This window comes from Sinocyclocheilus anshuiensis, unplaced genomic scaffold (assembly GCF_001515605.1).
Source record: "Sinocyclocheilus anshuiensis isolate Anshui unplaced genomic scaffold, SAMN03320099.WGS_v1.1 scaffold1237, whole genome shotgun sequence".
Lineage (NCBI taxonomy): Eukaryota > Metazoa > Chordata > Actinopteri > Cypriniformes > Cyprinidae > Sinocyclocheilus > Sinocyclocheilus anshuiensis.
In genome coordinates, this window is record NW_015553581.1 from 597,949 (window position 1) to 614,327 (window position 16,379).

Below are 16,379 nucleotides of genomic sequence, written 5' to 3' on the forward strand. Positions count from 1 at the left end.
CACATAAACATGCACACACACACACACACACACACACATACACACACACACACACACACACACACACATACAGTAGTGGCCAAAAGTGACGTCCGGCCTTGGAAATGTTCGCCTTTTTTTTTTTTCTTTTTTTTTTTATTATATTTTTAAGAATTTTGTAAGCAAATTTCATAGTTGTGCTTGGAGTGTAAACCAATATATGTTTGTAATAATGCAATGAATGGATGATTTTTTTTGATAATTCACTCTCGTTTGCGTGATACTGCCTAAATAGGTAACTTACATTTTAGTTGCAATATTGTCAGTTTATTTTTTCTTCTGCCATTGAAAATACTACCAAATAGATATCAGATATAAGATTTTCTCTACACGATTATTGAAGGCACAAAATAAATAAATACATAAAAAACAATAATGATATAATGGACATATTTATAGAATTTTTTTATATATATATAAATAATGGTATCAGTCAAATTATTTCACTTTGTTTATTTTGTGTTCTCTCTTTTTTGGCCAATGAAACTCACTCAAAATACAAGTGTAGGGAGGTGAAGAGAGGGTTTGTAACCATAACCAAACAAAAGATTCCAAAAAAAATAATAATAATAATCTATTGATCAGCACTTCATGCACTTTTTTTAACCAAATCCAAAAACCCTTTTTTCAGGTGTGTGTAGAGTGTCTGTGTTTTATCTGACAGATTTTGTATAGCAGTAGTATCTACACACCATCATCTTTTTTCTGTTTTATTGACAGAAGGCAACCCGTGTTAATGTGCAGTACTGCCACCCACTGTGATGGAGTGTCAGCCAGATGTCTGGCGCAGGTTATTTTACGATACAATCATATGTGTTGTATTGACGCAATTTCAATATTTCATTTTTAAATATCATATTTTAAATAATAATAGCAACACCCCTACTTCCAAATGAAGCTAAAGCAAAATCAGTAGCTATAGGCATGAACACAAGCCTTGTAGAAACATGTGTTATTAAACGTGTCATCACTCTATTACTCACAGATGAAACGGTGATTTGTAATTGTGTTAGCAAGACAATAGGACTCATCATGTGTTAAGCTGCAGTCTAGTGAGCACATTTCCACAGCGCTCGCACTTGTTCTGTATTATGGCCCTGCCAAGCGGGAGCACAGATCTCTGCTCCCTTCCTTTTAATCACAGAGCGAGATCGGCACTCTCACGTAACGTGCTTCTCTTGCTGTGTGAGGACACGCAGACGTGCAGATCAGTTTAATGAGGTGCTTCTCTCCTCTGAGGCTGCTGGCGATGAGTGTCGGCTGATTCTCTCTTTAAACAACATTATCTGGCAGCATTTGATGTGAGCCAGCCTGTCAAACCAGAATCCCACAGCAATCTGCATCTGAGCGCAGCGCGGAATACTTATGGAGGGAGAAGATCTCCTCGTTTGCTCTCTCTGCCTCTTCTTCTCGCTATCTCGTACTTGCACACATACGCCGAACACACACCCATCTGAAACCTGTAAAGCTATTTTCACACTTGCATTTGCATACAGATGAAAATTATGGCTAACCTAAATTAAGAACAAAAATGCAAATGTATTGTTATTTACCCATCAAGGGAGTTACCCTGGACTAGAAACCAGGAATAGACAGAACCCCTGGGGAGAGAATCATCAAGCACTGTTATCATGTGACCAACTTGTGGGCCACTTTCATCCCCAGCGGTGCCCATTATAAACCCCCAACACACACAAACACACTCCCACCCTCACACCACCTCATCATATTCAGCTTTTGATTGGTTCCGTCACACCCACGGTGATTGCGAAGGCAAAACATGCCGAGCAAAGCCATTTCACACCCCCTCTCAAACTGCTTTACTGGGAGGGCACCTGTGAAGCTCCTCATCAAATTAATATGCAAATGAAGCTGTTCAATTAAATTAACCACACAAAGATCAGCCATTGAGATACTGAGATTTGCTTGAAGCTGCATGCAAAAGTCATTTGTAAATAAATAGCCGTACAATGTATTATGACTGATGGCATGATTTTCTGCATGGTAACTACCTAAAGCAAACAATGGAGCTTCAAACTAATTGGACATCCCCAACTGACTCGCAGTGTTTCTCAGCTGTTTGATGTGTTTTCAGGCTTTTTAATTGCTATTAGAGAATGTTAGCATACAATGTGGCCCTCCAAATTAGTGGGAATCTCATCACCATGGGAAACGCTGTGACTTGAGTTTTATCTAATTGAAGCTTTTGGAGCCACCCACTACTGTCTCAAAATAGCTACATTTAATTTACGTAAAACAAATCTTATGTATCAAGCAGCTAACAAACAGCATAGCGGTTTAATTATTTAGATGCAGGCTACAGACTACATTAATATTATTCACATTCTGCTTTTATATATTGTTTGTATTGACATATTTTATAAAATAATAATCATTTAAGAATAAATAAAAAATTGAATACTAATAATTTTCCATTCCCTATGCCTAAATTGAACCCTTATAGAAATTATATTTTCTTTGACTGGTAAAAATTAAATAGCAATATCATGTTAGTACTGCTCGTACAATTATATTGTAAAAAAAATCCAGCACCAGTACCAGCACTATCTGGTTGATGCTCCAAAGTAGTAGGTGGCGGTGGTGCATATTAAAGCTTGTTGCCACCCATCAATAAAAAAGAAATAAGAAGACGTATTATGTAGCTGCTACTGCCACACAAAATCATGTCGGAGTAGATGACAGGCGAAACCGAGACACTCTACACACACCCAAAGAAATTTTGCTCGCCAGTTGGAAGTTTTTTGGATTCTGTAAAAAAAAGTTGGGGCGTCAGATGCCCCAGACAACAAGGACTTGATTGATTGAAATTCAAGAAATTGATTTTTTTATCCATCATATTATGGATACAATCTATCTCTCTGCCTCCCTACATTCGTATTATGAGTGTGATTCATTGGCCAAATAAAAAGAGGAAACAAACTTTTCAAATACATTTCTACATATATTGGAATAATGTTGTTATTGTGAATTCTTTTGTCCATGATAACTGTGTAGTTAAAATCGGATATTGTGAAAACCCTACAGTTTTCATCAGTTTACTCCCAACAGCATCTGTACCATCATTTCTAGTGAAATGCAATTTCAGAGTTTAAGACAGAGGAGTAAAAGTTTATAAGTTTTGAACTTTGACAATGTAAAGTTAAAAAGAAAAGACGAGAAGAGAAAAAGGTGTTGTTCTTCTCCAGTAACATTCTCAGATGGCTATTGAATGTCAATACGATCCCCTTTAGGCTTGATGTGCTTGGTAAAAGATAACTCTGTGCTTGAGAGGCTCATGAAATCATAAAAACCTCTACTCTCTGATCATTAAGCAAGCAAGAATAAGCTGTTTGGACAGTTATTACAAACATATGAAGGTGCTAAACATATTAATAGCTTTAGAGACATGTAAAATAGTAATAAAATAAATCAAATGTGAAATGTGAGGACTTCCCGCTCAAGTGCCAGCAGACTGGCTAAACTAAACTTTTTTGTCATTAATTTTTCAGTTGTTAATTAAAAGAGTGCTTTTCTTGCCTACTGCAAGTAGAAAGCAGATGTGGAAGATGCATGTGAGTATCTTTAGATAATGTGCACAGAGAGAAAGTGAGTATGTGCCTGTGAGAGACTGGAATGTATGTGAGTACTTTGAGAATGATTGTATATGAGTGCTTTTCTGAAAATTAATTAGGCTGGCACTTTTGCCAGAGTGTAATGTAGCGGTGACAGGCCCTGCCTGAGTCATGACACCCAGTTCAAAGACATGTCAGACTGAACGAATATCCCGTAGACTTCCACTTCATCTTCCTCTCTTTCTGTCAGACTGCCAAACAGACCCAAACATATAATCTCAGGAAATCAGAAACAAATGAGATTTCACCTCATTAGTAGATTCAGTCAGTTGTGGGACAAAGCGTTCTCAAAGACAGTAAAAACTGATTGAAAACCATTTAATTATTACAGAACTTAATGAAATTGAGCATTTGGTTATTGTACTATTGAGTCCACAACAGCAGCTGATTCTCCTAAGGGCCAAAAAATCTCAGACTTTACAATATCAATGACATCATGTGTCTCTTGTTTCCTTTCTCCTTGTTACTCAGTCACTCTGTTTTTGTCACTTTCTCTACGCCACTATACTCAAACTTTCCCAGCATGTCCCAGCATTTTCTGATAATTTGTCATTGTTTACATGAATGATGTTTAGTAATGGAACAATGGAAGGTATTTTATCATCTGGGAATCAAACCCATGTCCTCGACTTGCCAGTTCTAACGCTATACTCTACTGTTTGAGCTATAGGAATCAAATGAGTGTGGCTCTAGCAACACCAAGGTCATGTGTTTGATTCACAGGGAATGCATGAAATGATCAAATGTATACTTTTCATACAGTGTCAGTTGCTTTGGATAAAAGCATCCACCCAGCGCATAAAACCAAATGTCCCATATATATGTATTATTCAGCCAAGAACTCTGTACAAAAGTGAGGTAAGTCATTATTTTAAGACAAGATCTTGTAAAAAGGTACGTTTTACAGCCTTAAACAAAAAGCACATCTGGATATTATTATTACTGTAGGCGTTGTTTACGGTGGGAACAGCAGGGGCACGTCCTCATCTCTCTTTGCCATGACCGATTTTTGTCCCTAACACTTTTTCGTCTTTTTTGTTTCTGTTGCAAATAAAACTAGCTCGTGGCAGGGATGCATCTGGTTATTGTGTGTTGGTCTGATGAGCGTCGATGTCAGCGCTGGAATGTGAAGTGTTTAATGTTTTGCTGTGTATTTGCTGCAGTTATCACCAGTGGAGGATCCTGTTATAAAGCAGCAATGTTCTTTCCCGTACAATATTTTTTCTATCCACTCTCTGTTACAGTCATGTCACAGCATAAAATGCAAACCAGTGTATATTTTTGTGTTTAGCAAACACTTTTATCCAAAGCCACTTCTAGAGTGCATTCCAGGTTCAAGTTCATTTGAGCACTTGAATTGTCTGAAAAATATTATTGCACCCACAATTCATTATGTTAAGACAACAAATAGGCAACAATAGGCAAATAGTAAAAAAGGCATTTAAATTATCTATGGAAATAGCTATTTCTTGCTAATAATTTTGTACATTATACAAAATAAATCTCATAAAATATAATTCTATCATTATTTACTTGCTGAAAATATTCCTTTTCATTTCAGTTCTCAAATGAAACAGCTGTAGATGGCAGAAAGGAAGATTTTCAGTAACTGACCAATTTTTCAGTGAACTATTCCTTTAAATTCTCAAATATTTAAGACCGTGGAAAAACACCCAATGATTGGTTCTCCAAAGTTAATAGGTTGGATCTCCTTTATTTCCTTTTGAGCCATAAAGAGACAGTCTTATCGCTGTGTATTCTTACACTTCATTTCTGCTTCTATCTTTGTTCCTGGTTAATCTGTTCACCCTACTTGTGCCAGATCAGCTGCCTTTATTTCTTAACACCCCAAATCCACCAGCAGAGCGTACATGCACACACACATGCTTGGGAGATGTGGTCCAGAGAGGGATGTAAAGCTTAAAGTGATGAAAGGTGATGAATGTGCCAGAATTGGACAGGAACACAGCACAGCTCCAGGATTACAGAGCTCATCTCCACGTGATAATGAGTGAAGGGGTGAAGACATGTTAAGAGGACTCTGGAAACACTGTGAGTTATGATTGACTTATGAATGTCTGAGTCTCTGGATCTCTGCCTCTCTCTCACACTCACTCATATCTCTACTCAGCTTCCTTCTCAACCACCGTCTGCTATGAGCCAGCATTCATTTCAGATTTCATTATAAGCAGAAATGCACTGCTGGTCGAAGCCGATAGATTCATGGGCACGGCGTGACTCTCTACTATATTAATAAAAGCAAAAAATAGCAAAATACATATTTTTTACAAATCACTCCTAGAGAGTAACTAACTGAAAGTAGTGCTGCTTCTAATTCAGCTGCATTTCTTAATGTTGTGGTTTTATAGGAACAATAATTTTTTCACAATTGGCCTGACAAAACTTGTTCAGTTGCATTGTTTTGCATAAGCAGATGTTCAGCTGAGCAAAATGATGCAATCAAGCCAAATTATCAGCTTTTCTAGAAAGTCCTCACTCTCATATTCGGGATGTCCATGTCATTTTAGTGAATCAGACTGAGTGGATGGCTTGGATATTAATGAATATATTCATTTTAATGCCGTTACCCTGATTGAGATCCTCAGTGTTCTAAAAGAGGTCCCCTGCAGAAAAGTACTCAAAAAGAAAACTTATTACTGAAATAACATACTTGTGCAATATGATATATTAGTACAAACTGAATATATTTTTTAGAACAACTAATTGCTAAAATACATTTTAATGCAATTTCTATTGAAACTTGTATCATTTATTTGCATATTTACATAGGATTATACATTTGCTACACATTTGATGTTGCAATTTAGTACATTTAAAAATATTAACTTTAGATATTGTCCAATAACACTACAGTTAAAAATGTAATTGTGTTTTTATGTGTTCTAGTATGTTTGTCAACACATCAAAATAAGTGTACTTCTTTAAGCATTACAAAAGATTATTAAAACAATGTTTTAAAATGTACTTTTAAGTAAAACTTTTGAATTTGACATTATTACAAAGTACACTTTTTAAAAGTGTACTTAAGTGTGTTAAGAAACATAATAAAGTGTATGTTAAGTACACTTAAGTGACCTTTATTTCATTTTTATTATATTATCTGCAAGTACAGTTTTAAAAAAAATATACTTCCCAAACACTGGGTCCTTATAAGGTATCGAGTTTAAACAGAGACAAAGACAAATGGATATGGTGTGTGCGTGTGTGTGTGTGTGTGTGTGTGTGTGTCTGCATGTAAAAAATATTTTTCTTTTGAACCTTATGTCTGAGACTCAACTGTTCTTTATAAACTGTTAAAGTGTTGCTGTTTTTTTGCCACAACACCATAATTAACAGTGTATTTTAAAGGGCTTGTTTCATTAAAGAAGCGATGACATTCTGATTCATCTGTTCAAATATTAAGTTTTAATTTTTGATTACTGAACAAGTCCCACATCAGTGTCCATATATATATACACTAATTACAGCATCAAAAGCAGCAGGCGGTTCTCTGAAGGAAAGATATACACTGAGAAATCTGATTGGATTTGCCTCAGCCCAAAAATCTCATTATTTTCTCCCTGACATCACTGAAAGGTTGAAGTATTAGATACATACACAAACATCCATATGGTTCCCGGTGGTTGTGGTGAAGATAACGGTGAAGGAGATAAAGAGCGAGCCAGATAGAGAGAGACAGACACGTCCCCTGCTCCTAAATAATTGCGTTCCTAATCTCTTTCAACTAGAACCAATTTGGCTAATAATCCTGTTAGAGGAGCAGGCAAACACACATTTACTCATGCCTGGGACCTCAGCTGCAGGGGGGCATGGTGAGGTCTTCATATAAGGTCTTGATTATAAAGACAATGTATGGAAGCTCTACTGGGAATATAAGTAATGAGTGCATTACGTAAACAGGAGAGTGTCTGCTTCAAATGGCCAATGAAGTCAGAGACTGTTTGTCCAATCAATTGCAGGGGTTAATTTTCCAGTGTTTTTCAAGCGTTGGACAATGAAATGTGTGTGTCACAGTCAGTGTGAGGCAGCTGCATGAGTTGGAATGAGGAATGGATGAGATTGGATTCATGGATCAAAGTTGAACCAGTTATCTGGCCCACATATTTATAGATGTTCCCTCCCACTCCCCTCCCCTCATGAAATGAATCATTTGGTCGGCAAACTCAAACAACCTGGTGCAGGGTTTAATAAATGTATGCAGTACATATATATTTCTATTTCCTCCACAGGTGGAATTCTCCCAGTGCTCCAGATGCTGGTTGGTAAAATGGCTAATAATCCTGTTAGAGGAGCAGGCAAACACACATTTACTCACGCCTGGGACCTCAGCTGCTGAAAAGTTGAACCAGTTATCTGGCCCACATATTTATAGATGTTCCCTCCCACTCCCCTCCCCTCATGAAATAAATCATTTGGTCGGCAAACTCAAACAACCTGGTGCAGGGTTTAATAAATGTATGCAGTACATATATATTTCTATTTCCTCCACAGGTGGAATTCTCCCAGTGCTCCAGATGCTGGTTGGTAAAAATTAAAACGAGAAATCCTCAAAACTATTAATGCTGCGGGTGATTTCTGTAGTTAGAGTCAGGAGGGAATGAATAACAGAAAGTATATGTTTTATGCATTTCCTAACCCAAAATTATGTTTACCTCTTGTTTTTATTGTCTTTTCGAAGCAAGAATGGATTACAGTCCTGAGAAGCCCCAAAACACCACCTTCTTGGGAGGTCATCATACATTTGTTACTGTATTTTTTGTGTATATTTATCATTTGTTGAAATATTTATGTTTAATGCCAGTGTCTATTGGACGATGTGTTAATTATGGGAAAAAAAGGAAAACGGTTTTCAGTTTCATACAGATGCTAGATATAATGCACAAATTGTGCAACAGCGCCCACCCACTTTTTCATTTTTTCCCATTCATTTTTCCCATAGAGATAAAGACTTAAAAAGTCTTTGTTAAACATATTGTTATAAGCCATGAACCAAACCAAGCAGATATGAGGTGAATCACAACATTACAAACCTTGATTTGAAGCAAAACAGTATTTGTGTATAAAAAAGTATAAAAAGCATTGCTAATGACATAAAATTGAAACCAATGGAGAAATAAAAAGCGGTTGCGCTTTATGTTACAATATGTGCACTTACATGAACTTACAGTGTACCTATCTAAGAAAGTACAGGTAATATAAGGTAACTATTTGGAGTAGGGTTAGGTTTAGGGGTAGTTTCAGGGTTAGTACCTAGTTATTGTAATAACTATAATAAGTACATAGTATGTACATGAGTAACAGGACTGTAAACTAAAGTGCTACCTAAAAAGCTATGGATTTAAATAGGTTGATTAAAGATCCAGAAATAAAATATACATATATTTAAGTAGTTTAAGCTTCAAGGGAGTGGGTGGCTACTGTTAAACCTGACTCAGCAAAAGCATATACCTTACACTTTATTTTAAGGTGTCCTTGTTACAGTGTAATTATACATTTAAGTACTGAGTAATATTAATTAACTACATGTACTTACTATATGGTTAGGGTTTGGCTTAGGGTTACTTGCATATAATTATGCATAATTAATTGTTATTACAATAGTAAGTACATGTAACATGTGTAACAAGGACACCTAAAATAAAGTGTTACCGCATATACCATTGATTCACAACATTGTAGCTCACAGTGGGTCTGTTTTCATTAGTGGGTCATAAATTACCGTTAAAGGAGATGTCTAATGCTATTTCATGCATTCTGACTTATTTACACTGCTAAAGAGTTGGATTCTCATGCTAAACATGACCAAAGTCTCAAAAAACAAGTTGGACGTATAATGGAGTATTTCTGTGCCAAATACACTGCTTCAGGGTTCGTATAATTTTCAGAAAGTTTTTTTCAAGTATGGCCCTGTATGACGTCATAAAGGCTGGAATTCCTTATATGTGCTGAGGAGATACAGTTCAAATAACATTTCTGCACACATTCAAATGCTGTCTCTTTATATCAATTGTACAATCTGAGTGCCTGGCCATTCTCACTCCAGAGCAGTGAGAGGCCCCAGGACACTCGTCCATACCCCCTGACCTCTGCTCTTAAGGTGAGCACTGGGACTTTAGAAGAGAATACAGAATGATTTAGTGACCCAGAGCAGTGAAGACTAAAAAAAAAAGTGCAAGTAATTAACCTTTTTTTTCTCCATAGTCACTTGCACAATGTTTTATATACTTCTAGCCTAAATAGTCTGATATAATGCAGAATACAGCAATATGAAGATTTTTTTTAGTATCAGTACAGCAAAATAGTTGTACTGGGAGCCGCCTTGTGGTGTCTGTAGGTCAAAGTTGGCCCAAAAGGAACAGCAGCGTTCCCTTGGGCCAAAAATTATATCTGTGAAAAGAATTGCTCTTGCGATTTCTCAGACAACAGAGCAGACTCAACTAGTTGACCACCAGCCCACCCACACACTGATCTAATGAAGAAGAATAGTCAGAAAGCTGGGAAATACAGGCTGGCCTGTTGTCATGGGTGGTAAATGAAGGCAGGTGGCGGATGTCGATTGGCAAGATCTTATCTATCCTCAAAGCGCACAGTACAATTTTCCAAAAATGCCACATTGTTTGAAGTCATGGGACATCAACTATTGCACAAACAAGGTAAAAATGCAGTAGGAAAACAGCAATTCATGGCACGGTGCTTATCTGTCATTGCAGTCAAAATATAGAGAATGCAAAGTAAGGATTTCAGCGCGGCTGCTCAGATCAGTGTGCAGAAGATGAGATGTTTCCCCCTGATGCTGACTTTTGTAGTCCTGTCTACAGTTTCCACAACAAAGGAAAATAGCATAAAATAAAATAAAATAAAATAACATGGCACTTCTCCCCCATGCTACAGTATGATACCCCTCTACTCAAAACAGTGGAGAGAGAGAAAGAGAATGTAAGAATGACAGAGTAATATGGCTTGTTATAGACTGTTACTGTGAAGTGCTGCCAAGATATCTTGATGTTGAGTAAACTCAAATTAATCAGAATAAATTTATGTTAATCTAAAGTGAGACTTGAATGAGGATGAAACTAGTTTCAAGTTCTAATCTGATTGGCTGGCTTCACATAAATAATTGGTACTTATTAAAATAATCAGTGTTTATTACTTTAGATGGAAAATCTGACTACAAAGCCAATACTCATTTTCCAATAATTTCATTGGTATTAGGCTATTTGTACAACTGTTTGGCTGCTGTGCCATTATTTGAGCTACTATTTTGCTGCATTACAGTGACAGTCTATTGTTGACGTTTTACTGATTTCAAATTTACCCTCTCCTTAAATGTCACGTTAAAAAAAGAAGCAAATAAATGGTAGTTGATCAGAATTTACTCTAGACATAATGTCAGTCTGTGCATTAGTGGATTTTTTCTCGACTCTTTCTGCAGATTACATTGTTATGCCTGTCGCTTATTCCATCATAAATGAAACAAGTGACTGTCTTTATGAGAGAGTCATTGAATCACAAACTCAACTGAATTGATTTGTTCGATAACATTGATTCAATCAGGAACGAAACAGTACTAGTAAGTTAACAATAAATATTGTGTCTAAAAAGTAAGTTATTTAATATTTACTTAATGTTTAATGAACTGTTGTAAATGTATTCAACAGTAAAACACAAGTCCCAGTACAATGTAATGCATTTGATTTGACCTTCCCTCCAAAAGAATGCAATAGAAGTACGTCTGCCACACTGTCCTACCAGTTTGTTCTTAATTTTTTATCTGACTGCTAACATTTTTTTTATTTTTGATATGATAACTTAATCACTCTCTAAAACGTGCAATGTAAACAAGATCTTGACCAAAACCAAATAGCATATTAATGTTTGAAATGTTTATCGTTACATTATGTGAATTGTTTCCACATGCTATTATACTGCACCTTAAATAGTTAACAGTACATTAGCATTCTGTTCTGAACACTTTTTACAGTGAGCTCTTGCTGTGATGGCGTCGTATCTGCTTTGGTCCTTTTCCTATAGACTATGATTCATCATGTCCACAAAGGCTCAGTTACTAAATTCCAGGCTCAGGGAAAACATCAGTAACTATCACATGATAGTAACAAAGCCAAACGAAACGAGCTCAAACAAAGGATTTACCAGTTATAATTCATGAGCCCCCCCATGATCATCAAGGCCTTGCTCTTTTCCTCATTAGCCCAGGTTCTGTCTGTTAGTGTCCTCCCTGAAAGCCCTGTAGGCTGAAAAAATCAAGGGATAGGGAGAGTGCTGGAAAAGCAGGCATGAGAAAAAGCAGCAAGCTTGCTAAAGTAGGAGCCCGTGCAGACCACTGGGGTGCGTGCAGGTTGGATGGTTACATGCTCGGGTGGCTTCTTTCCAAAATGAGGCCTTGGGTCTGAATTTAACACAACCGTGACCCTCCTCCCCTCTTCGGCTTCAAGCATTCCAAGACGGTGAGGAGACCGTGTACCCTCTTTCTGCCCCTGGATGTTCTCCAGAACTACTGAGGTGCTTATGAGCCGGATCTCCTCTTCCTCCCTCTCTCTCAACCTCAGAAATGTTTTGGATCTCTGAACTGACATTACACAGATATAGCCACACAAAACACCTGGAAAATAAAAGCTATACTAGTCCAGTCCTACCCCCCTCAACCTGAGCTGATATTTCTGTTTTAGCTGCCCAGCAGAGTATTTTCTCTGTGTGTGTATGTTTTCCTCTGAGGCTGTTTTCAGTTATGTTTCACAGTGTTTCATTTTACAGAACAAAGGCACATGGGCTAAATTGCATCCCTCCTGTTCCCATGTTCTAATGAATGAAAGGCTTGTTAAGAGGAAAAAAACATCCACCTCCACATCCTTCCCCTCTGTGCTGCAATCACAGTTCTTTAATATATACAGTGAGACCACTTTCAAAATCTAATTTAAAGCTGTAAATAAACAAAATTTTAGGATTTTATACAATCCATTACCACAAAATACATAATATGCAACAAATACTATGAATTTCTGAAATTATAATTTTTCAATGTAACTTTTTTAAGAAATGTATGCTAATATATATATATATATATATATATATATATATGAATATAATATATAAAAGTTAGAGAGATCATTCACCCAAAATTAAAAATTCTGTCATCATTTACATTTACATTTACATGACTCCCTCAGGTTGGTAACCAAACAGTTGACAGCAGCCATTGTCTTCCATAGTATGGAAAAAAAAAATACCATGAGAGTCAATGCTACTGTCAGCTGTTTGGTTACCCACATTATTCAAAATATCTTATTTTGTGTTCAGCACAAGAATAAATAAAAATTAATAAATGTTCGGTACACCATGACTGAGTAAATAATGACACAATTTAAATTTTGTGAGTGTGTGTGTGTGTGACTGCGTTTAGAAGACATGCACACAAACCACACACACTTGAACATTTTGGGGCAACTGAAACCGCTGGGAGTGTTATCACGAGGATAGCACAACAACAAGGACACCAGCACGCTGCCGACAGTGGCAAGGAACCAAAACTCTATCGGTGACAGAAATGGAGACAAAACCTTGGGAGAAACCAGGCTCAGTCAGGAGGCCAGACGATACCAGCATGGTGTGATTTAATTCCAGACTGTAGCACAGGTCAGATTGGTCAGCAAGAGGAAGATGATAATAAGGTGCTAAATAGAAAAATAAGGCATCCAGGATAGAAACCCATGAAGAAAGAGGACAAAGCTGCGTCTAAATGTGCTTTAATTGGCGTGAGGAGGGGTTTTACAGCAGTTTGGTATCAGAGAACTGTACAAGTTGCTTCTGAAGTTAACATGGTCAGATGACCATAACCCGAGATACTGATCCTTCTCCACAGCACTAATGGTCTTGCCAGTAATAAAGATAACCCGGTTTCCAGATTTCCTAAGTAATAAAACAAAACAGTACATAACTTCCTTGATCACTTCACACATAATCATTTGAAAATGTGAGGCAAGAAGCTAATAGTGTTATGATATTTCACAATTGCAGCTTTGTTTTTTTGTGACTGTATCTTGTGCTTGTGACTTTATTTCCTGTGATTGTAACTTTATGTCTCACAGTGTGACCTCTTATTTCAAATTTACCTTTTTTAATTTCCTATTTTTTCTTCTGTGGTGGAAACAGGTTTCTATATAAGCTAGTACAATTTAGAAATCTGGGTTATGAAAATCTGGATCAGGATTTCCTTGTCTGCTTGCTTGTTCTACAATTTTGTGATCCTGACCCTCAGCCAGGCCACCACTGATTAATGTTGTGGTCATAAAGGGAAAGATCCTTTGAAACGTGAATCGCTTATGATGGAATTGACATCTTTGTAAGTTTTTGAAATATGGTTCAGCTGCTTGAGAAATATCCTACAAAGAATAAAGCCATAAACAGTGTCCTAACCAAATAATCAGGCTTGCGAGATATGATTAATGTGTGAGTAGTGCAGCCTATTCCTCACTTTCTTACATCTCATCTCCAGAATAAAAAAATATAGAGCGCAGTTCACCTCAGCTGTTTTTATCTTATTTCACCTACGCTTATCCATCACTCCTTCTTTCATTCTGTTCTTTCTTTTCTGCTCTGCTCTCCCAAAGGAGCATGTACTAAGCAAGCATTTTCTCATCTCGTTAGAGCAGGAGAAGGGTAATAATAAGGTGCTAAATAGAAAAATAAGGCATCCAGGAAAGAAAACCAGGAAGAAAGAGGACAAAGCTACATCAAAATGTGCTTTGATTGGCGTGAGATGGGGTTTTGCTGTGGTTTGGTATCAGAGAACTGTACAAGTTGCTTCTGAAGTTAACATGGTCACATGACCATAACCCCAGATACCGATCCTTCTCCACAGCACTAATGGTCTTGCCAGTAGTGTAATAACACAAAGAAGTTCATACCTGGTCACAAGTGTGAGGCAAGAAGCTAATTACTGTTAGTGTTGTAAATAGGAATTTTTGTTCCTCTTAAACTTTTGTTTGATGCTCTGTTTTTTCAATATACTGATCCTTTTGTTGCCTAGTTGCTGTTCATAATCACTATTTACATCAAGCTACAGTCTTCATCTGTCAGTCCAAGCTATACATGACACAATGCATTATTGACTATTTGAAGGATTAAATACAATTTCTCATCACTTCCAGAGCATGTGTACAACAAAGAGGACAAGTTCAGTCTGATTAACGTACTTGCTGGATGAAACGGAGCTATAATCACATTATTCAGATCTGTTAGTCCGGTTTTGTAAAACATGGACTGTGTTGTCTGGTTGGATGTAATTTAAAGGAGACATATTATGCCCCTTTTTACAATATGTAATATAAATCTCTGGTGTCCCCAGACTGTGTCTGTAAAGTTTCAGCTCAAAATACTCCAAAGATTATTTATTATATCATTTTGAAAATGCCTATTTTGAGTGGATGCAGATGCCCCCTTTTCCAGAATAGAGCTGCGTCAATACAGCTCATACCTACTAAAAGCATCTGTTTTGGTTCTGATTATCATGTTTATCGCTCTGAAATCATGCGTTTTAAACCATATTAGTTTAAACTTGTGATATACTGTTTTCTGTGTGCACACATCCGAAGCACATGGACAGAAAGCAGCTGTCACAGCATGTGAGCACTAAACTAAGTTCTCATTCACACACAAGTTTACGTTAAAAACACACATGAGTTACAAAAACACTTGGTTATGTCTGTGAAGGTAAACAGCTGGGAAATAAATTGCATGTTTATTTTAGATCTGTGTGGCAGCAGCAATATACAGTAGCCTAAATAAATCAATAAATCCACTGCTCTCTTGTCTCCTCTGAGGCTGGGACTCTAAATAGTGTTCTGTGCTCGTCTGTGCAGCCAAAGACAGAACAGTTAGCATGTTTTGCTCAAACTTTCGCCATGGCATTAAAACTAGTACGCCGTTGTCGCTTGCTAAAACACAATAACGGCACCGTGGGTGTAAACTTACAGATTAAGGGGCGGTAATATTATAATGAGATCCCTTTACCACGTCACCAAGGGAGCGAAATCAGACGTGCTCGTTTTCTCAGACGCTTGTAGAAAAGGGCTTACCAAAACAAAGTTACTGGGTTAACCTATTTCACGTTTCCTTGGTTGGTAGATGCACCGGGGACCTGATTATAGCATTTAAAACCTGGAAATTCAGATTTTCATGATACACTCTTAAAAATAAAGGTGCTTCACGATGCCATAGAAGAACCGTTTTGTCTAAATGGTTCCATAAAGAACCTTTAACATAGGAAGAACCTTTCTGTTTGACAAAAGGTTCTTTGTGGCGAAAGAAGGTTCTTCAGATTATAAAAAGGTAAGAAAGAGATGGTTCTTTAAAGAACCTTTGACTGAATGGTTCTTTGTGGAACCAAAAATGGTTCTTCTATGGCATCGCTTGAAGAACCTTTTGAAGCACCTTTATTTTTAAGAGTGTATGTCACCTTTAAAGTACTGACATGACGTTTTAAAAAGATCAATCATCACACACCCCTTTTCCATATTTACTTGTGAGGGTGAATAAATAATTATATCATCTTAGTAGGTATATTTAGTAGGAATTTAGTCGGTATATAGAAAATAATCAGGCTGCAAAGCAACAAAATGTGATTATTTTAAAGGGGGTGATTCTTTTCTATACCCACTGTGTGTGTGTGTG

General features: G+C 37.0%; 1 long non-coding RNA gene across 1 annotated transcript in view; it reads right to left on the bottom strand.

The window, feature by feature from the left end:
* Positions 1-13,443: 13,443 nt before the first annotated feature.
* Positions 13,444-16,379, bottom strand: part of LOC107668368 (uncharacterized) — a 4,572-nt gene continuing 1,636 nt past the window's right edge. Inside the window, exon 4 of the long non-coding RNA XR_001631887.1 lies at positions 13,444-13,616. This is a non-coding gene — a long non-coding RNA (uncharacterized LOC107668368). The remainder of the gene's footprint in view (positions 13,617-16,379) is intronic.